Consider the following 7,272-nt stretch of genomic DNA (forward strand, 5'->3'; position numbering starts at 1 on the left):
TCCTAGTACCTGAAGGTACAGGATTGCTGGAGAGGGACTTCTTGTAAGGGCATGTGGTGATAGAACAAGGGGGAATGGCTTCAAACTGAAAGAGTGTAGGTCAGATATGAGAAAGAATCTTTTTACTATGAAGATGGTGAGACACAGGAACAGGTCACCCAGAGAAGCTGTGGATGCCCTGTCCTTGGCAGTGTTCAAGGCTAGGCTCTAGGCTAGATGGGGCTGTGAGCAGCCTGGTTTAACTGAAGGTGTCTCTGCTCATGGCAGGGGGTTGGAACTGGATGATCACTATGTCCCTTCCAACCCAAGCCATTCTGTCTGTGAAGCTGTGAATTTTGGGAGACAGCAATCTTGGGATCTTCTGAGATCAGGTTAGCCTTTTTGATAGATCATCTTGTGCTTTTAACACACAATGAAAAAATTCAGAGAAACTTTAGCTTTTCTTGAAAGGTTTGTAGCTGTCACATTTGATTTATTAGTGAGAAATTGGCGTGGTCAGATCACAGAGAAATTTCAAAACAATCAGTCTGTATAAACTTTCTCCTTAAAGGTGAACTTTGAAACTTTTTCTATTTCTGTTGTATTTACAAGTACCAAGCAGACTTAACTGCTTTGCCATGAGAGGGAATTCTTTGTTTCATCTTTATAATATTTTTTTGAGAAATTGTTCACAGAACATGCAAAGGCCTGACTTTATATATAGTTTATTCTAAATGGAGAATAAAAACAAAGTGGTATTTCAGGATTATTTTAATATGTGCAATTATTCTATGTAGAAAAGTTCTTTGCTAGAGCTACTATAAGCAGACGGAAACACAACCATCTCTTTCCATGCAGCATTTCCAGTGAAATGCCTTTTTTTTCCCCCCATTTTTTTCAACAGATACCCTAAAGTCAGTTCAGGGTGTGTTTTGTGTAATTGGTAGCTTTTGGGGATGGATGTCAGATGATATCATCTTTTTAATATCTGTGAAGTTCATGAGCAGAAGATGGCTTATCCCATCTGTAGGGTGTGAACCATGATCTAATAGTTTTCCTTCAGCTCCAGTGCAAGTGACTGGTGTATGTTCATAGTAACAGCAAACAAAACTATAGTTATCTGTGGTCTCATTTCTACTTCTGAAAAATAATTCTATGATGAGTATCACTCAGTACTATATATTGCACATTTCTGCTTTTCAATTTTTTATAGTGTAATGTAAATTTCCATATGCAGCATGTTTTGGTTACATGCTTCTTTTTAATGTTCTTCTGCTGATATCAGGTTTTTCTGTCCTTTACTACAGTGAAATACAAAGTGTTAGAAGATATGAGTATCTATAACCCCATGAATCATAGCAGCAAGCACAATTGCCACTGGGTTGATTCTGCTAGCCAGCAGAAAACATACAGTAAGAACTCATTGTCAGGCTTTAATAGCTGAACATGGAAGAAAATGAAGATATAAGAAAAAGTTCTTTGCAGTCTCTATTCTCTGTAAGCTGTTCACACCTTTCTCTTTTTGCTTTGTGGGGACCCCCACCATTTTCCTCTCAGTCCTTAAGGGCTGGGATGCTATTCTGGTTAAGTATCTTATTCCCATAGAGTTTTCCATTTCTGATATTTCCAATGTTTTGCCTGCAGATTTGAGTAACTGCCAATCCTTCTTTTCCATTAAATCTATTTTCAAAGTTTCTTAGAGAGGAGGTAGGCCTCTCTTGTTTTCCCATCCTTTTTGAGTTTCAGAATTTAACCTGTCTCTTTGTGCTGGTGCATCTCTCCTGCTGTCTCCTCGAGCTGCACTGACTTCAGAAATGCTCATTAGGCCTTTGCCTTGATGTGGGAAATTACTGTGGGTAAAGCAAATTTTCTTGCAGTCCTCAAAATAGTGGTGCCAAGTGAGACCCTTTGAATTCCCCTGGGCCACAGTGGGGTGTGACCAGAAATCTCTCAGGGAGTGGGCACCTTTTGGAGCCCCCTCCCTGAGTGAAGGATACTTGGGGGTCGCAGCAAGCACTGACCCCATCCTCAGGGCTCAACCCTTCACCCACTGGGGAGGTACAAAGGCATCCCATGTGAGTACTTCTCTGAGCTTGAGGGCAATTTTTCACAGGTATATGCCTTGTACATACTCCTCTGGGTCTGCGTGCATACAGGTGTGAATATGTTATAGCAAATGTGCTGTAACTATTGCCCTCTTAGATGCTTAGGTGCTTCAGATTTTTAAGTTAAACCTATAAGTGAGTTACTGTTGTGCTTGCAGTAAATTCTATAGAATCTTCTGACAAATTATTTAAGTCAGGCTATTGATTGAGTGCTGTTAAGTTTAAGTGATGTTAACATCTTAATCAAGTCCAAGGCTCAGTTTGGCAAAGACATTCACTCTGAATCCTGTGATTCAATAGGGGAGTCTCCCTTATTTCTTCCGATCCTTATCTTTGCCATCCTTACCCTTTCCCCATCCCAAGCTTCTATGTATGTAATTTTAAATTGATTTTGTTTTTAGACTGATTGATTCAGATTTTAGTCTGATTTTTCTGTGTGCTCTAACTATTCAATTAGTAATAGAGTGAACTTTGTCAACAAACTTTTTTACGCTTTCACTTCTATATTAAACCTTCTTTACCAATACCTTTGCCAGTGATTCCTTAAGCAACCTAATACACTCATTCATGACTCTCTAAACAGAGTCATCACTCAAAATATACTTATTTAATAAAATTCTCTGCTCCTTGTTACTCACACTGTAGCATCATGTTCAAAATCAAAGAGATGCGTAGAAATATCGTTGGTGAATAGGCAGCAGGTGTGGGGACATGCCCAAGTCACAGAATCACAGAATCAGTCACCTTGGAAGGGACTGCAGTGGATCATGTGGTCCAACCTCTCTACTCAAGCAGGGTTGTTCCAGAGCACATGGCATTGTATCCAGACAGTTCTCAAAAGATTATCTCAAATGAGGGAGACTCCACAACCTCTCAGCGTCAAGCTGAAGGAATTAATAGCACAGAACTTGTGTAAAAATGTTGCTTTCGCCTCCCTATTTTTATGTACAGTGTTGCTTGCTGAGCATCAAACAGGCCCTTTGTAATCTGTGAGTCAGGGTGGGTTTCAGTTCTTCCACAGGCATCATGTTGAATGAGCCAGATTAAACCCTTTGCAGTGCAGATTATGGAATTAGAATGAGTGTCAATATGAAGCTTAGAAATGTTGATATCCTCTCATTGTAGGAATAATTGGTTGAGGTTTTTTCTTTTTCTTCATCCTTGCTTTCATACTTCAGTCACTGTGCACTCTTTACCCCCTGCATGCTCCCACCCTGGGCAATTGTACACAAATAACATCATGGTTTGTAGTGACAAGCAAGATCAGTTTCCAAAATGAAGGTAATAAATAAAGTTAATACTAATACGTATATGTTTAACAGTTATTGATTATACAAGTAGAAAACAAGAGTCCTGAGTGAATTGCAGTTTCTAGATTTATGCATGTTTAATACATAAGTGGGTAAACAACTGTATTACTCTATTTTTCAGAGAAGATCCTAAAAATTACAAAAATATTTTTGTTTGCAAACAGTTCCCCTCTTTGCCTATGAAAGAGTAAATGATATTACAAATTGCCTAGAACTGAAGCTGATAAGGAAGGTCACTGCTGGATTGCCCAGAGCACGAAGTCTCAATACAGAGCTTAGCTGGGAAGCAAATGTTCTGTTAGGAGCACAGTGTATGGTAAATTTGAGTAAAAATCCTGTTTTCTCTCTCACAGGTGACTATACATACACTATAACCAGTGAACCCACACATACAGTTAACCAAATTATGGTCATGGGTTTAAAAAACTCAAACACACTGTATCTTAACTGTAAACATTAAGAATTCTCAGAAATGTTATACAAAAGTAACAAAGCTGTACAGAGACATGTCATTTGCTAGAATATGCCTGCATAATGTAAGTACAAAGTGAGATGAAGTTTCTCACTGGGCAGAGGTGCAACAATATAGTTACAGGCACATCCTTGATCTCTGAAGACAAGTAATTACCCTGGTCATCTTTGTAATTTTTTTTAGTTGTCATCCAGCAAATGTTTAACTTGTGCACAATCTGCTATGTGAAGTTAAGGTCATAGGAACAAGTGTTTGAATGGAAGTGTGGCATTTTGTTCATAATTGTTGCAGAAGTAATTTGGCCATTTGTACCTAAAGTGAGTGTTTAATTCTGCTTTTCTTTTTTTAGTCCATTAATTCTTGCTTTAAATTCTGCTCCTTGTAAACCAAGTTCTTATATTGGACCTGTGAACCTTCTTCATAAACAATTAATGAACCCAACTGTATCCAGAGGAGCCATTGGTGAGATTTAGAGGAAAAAAGCAAACAAAACCTGCCTTTCTCCATGTAACAGTGCATAGCAAGGTGTGGGGGGTGTGTGTATTTTCACTGACTTTTCACAGATTTCTTTGCCCTTCCTTGGCATTGATACATTTGCTGTAAAACAGGGGGTTTTTTATGTGATAGGTAAGTTACAGGAATACAATTGTACATAATTTTTTGGAAGATAGGAAACCAATGTTACTGTTACCAAGAATATGCAGTCCATATAATAATCGACTAGGAATGGGATATCCAGATCTTCAGGTCTGGTTTTGAAATCCAATGCAGTAGTTATATATAGACATATTTTCATTTCCAGCAAAGTCACCAAAGCTCATCCCCAAAGCTTCTTTTACTGGTTGTGTAGAGACTGTCCCAGAGAAAGTGCAGGGCTATCACAGGATAGAGATTTATCGTGGAAGAGAATTAGTTTAGGAAAGAAATGTTTGTAAAGGTTGGCATGATTTTTTTTTTTTTTTTTCAGATAAAGTATGTCACAAACAGGAACAGGTTCCTGTGCAGGAAACAGCTCTTCCATAAAATGGGCCAGGGAACAGAATGTGTTAGGCCAAGACAGTGGCAGAGCAAGCAAAACAAGTACAGTGGCTACTGATTTCCTTCCTCTGTCATGCATAATTCATAGCAAAACTGCAGAGAAGCAAATGCTCCAGCTTTCAACACGTCTGAATCAGACAAAGTAATGTATGCTCTCCTCTTAACTGATACTTAGGTCAAAAGGTAACAGATATGGAAAAACAAACGTGGGCAGATGAACACATTTGCCAGCAAAATAATTTTCCCAGAAGTATTACCAGAAAAATGAAAGTTCTCTTCTGAAGGAAGTTTTTCAAGAAAAGATTGGCATCAGGCTATGGATTGTTTTGACCAGTAGAATCTACATTTTTGTGCCTCCAGCAAGGTAATATTTGTGAAGCCAGAAGTGCTATGATCTGTAAAACTAAAATTTACTTCTATTGATTTTACAAGCATTGCCATCAGAAGCAGAGAAAACTCTTCATGGTCTGTGGTCTCATGCTCAGAGAAACCATAGACAAACTCACAGAAAAGTGTCACACCTGCCTGTCTGGAGCTAGCAGACAGAGAGAGAAAGAATATGGATGAGCAGCTCAGAAATTCAGTTCAAGAGAATCTGTAGCCGAGGATTTCTGGAGTTAAACGTTTTGGAGTGAGCCTTCTTTGAAACACAACTTTTCTTGAGCCTTTCAGGAGTGTTAGCCAGTGTATGGTATCTCAGACCCTGGGAGGCCTGTGATTGTTTGCAAAAGGTGGTTTTGGTGTGTCTCAGCTACAGCCTGTAATGGTGAGGAGTCGCTTGCTGGCGTATTGGCAGCTCCAGCATGCTCGGAGCCAGAAGAGGCAGTGCCAGATGGCAGGGGTTCTGGATTGCTTTACCACTTGGCGCCTGTCCAGCAGATACTGCAATTTCAGGAGATCTCCCTGCCAGGCAAAACAGCAAAGAAAGACTTGCCACCACATTAACTGGTTAAGATGAATTTGCTGTAATAAAAAAAAGGTCACTTTAATTAATGGTTTAGTGTAAGCCTCTAAATTGAAATCTTGATGGAAGGAATTAGAATAACCTTTGAGTGAGCTTAGCTGGAGCTATAATTTGAGCGCCACAATAAGAAACATAAAGTGTGCATTGCCATGAGCAGAGATTAAGGAGTATCTTGGATGGGAGTGCTGGGGAAATGAAGAAAGAATTTAAAGAGACAACACCATTTATTAAAGAAGGGATTTTTCTTGGGTCTGAGCTCCCACTACAACCGGAGCATTAAACTACAGATGTTACTCACAGAAAATCTGCACACATGTCCATCTTCAAACACCCTGAGAACAGGCTGGTGAGTAAAATCTGAGGCTGACTCTCAGCAAGATTGAGGATCATGGTTTAATCAACCAGCAGAGATGTTCTCAGATGTCTCTGCCATAGCTCTCATGCCATTTTACATTGCAATTAAAAAACACAGCAACAAAACCTTAGAAGCAGGTTGTATTGCCTCTTGTATAAAACATGGCAACAATCCGCTGGAGACAGGAGAAATTGAACGCGGTTGGGAGGTAGGAGTCTGGTTTTCCCATCCTGGGGTTTTTTTCTTTAGAAGCTATGCTTTCACCAAACATTAGTGTGTGGGCTCTGAAGAGCAGATATGCATGGCAATGAAGATAGCCTCTGCCTTTCAGTTGCAGATTGAAAGGTACAGATGGAGACAGAGGAGAGCAACTGCATTGGGATATTTGATGCCAGCTAATAATTGCAACCGCAGACTGCTCCAAACATGCTTGTAGCTGAGCCTGTGGAGTTGTTTGTTCCTAACCCACTGCCTATTTAACTTCTTTAAATACTGCGCAGGGAGTCAGGCCTCATGCATTGCCCAGCACACCATATCATGAGGGGCATCTGAAGTACTTTTTTCCTTGCCCATTACAGAGTTCTTCCTGCCGGATAAATTTTTTCAAGAGATGTCAAATTACTAAAGGTCATTAATTGACGTTAGTTCAGACTTAAACATCTATTAGACATTTTCCTCTCTCCTGGGCTTGGTCACCATTTTTCCCCTCAACCATAAGAAATAAGGCTCAAGAAAGTACTGGAACACCTGGGCTGGCCATGTAAGAGTGTGTACGAATCAGGTGGGGACCCGTCAGGTCACTGGAATGGCCACCATGAAGGGTGGTGGCCTCCATCCCAGCTGTGACAGGCCCTGGTGGTGGAAATGTGACTGTCAGAGTCTCGTGAATGGTCAGGCTGGCAAGGTCCCTTAACAAGGCTCTCTGGTGTTTGTTATGAGTTGTGCTGCACAGTTTTCATAGCAGAGCAGCAAGGTTGGAAACAAAATGTTTCCCAACAACATTGCTGTGAAAGGAAAACCTACAGTCCCAAACAGCTCTTCAAAACTAC

This window comes from Passer domesticus, chromosome Z, assembly GCF_036417665.1.
Source record: "Passer domesticus isolate bPasDom1 chromosome Z, bPasDom1.hap1, whole genome shotgun sequence".
NCBI classification, from domain to species: Eukaryota; Metazoa; Chordata; class Aves; order Passeriformes; family Passeridae; genus Passer; species Passer domesticus.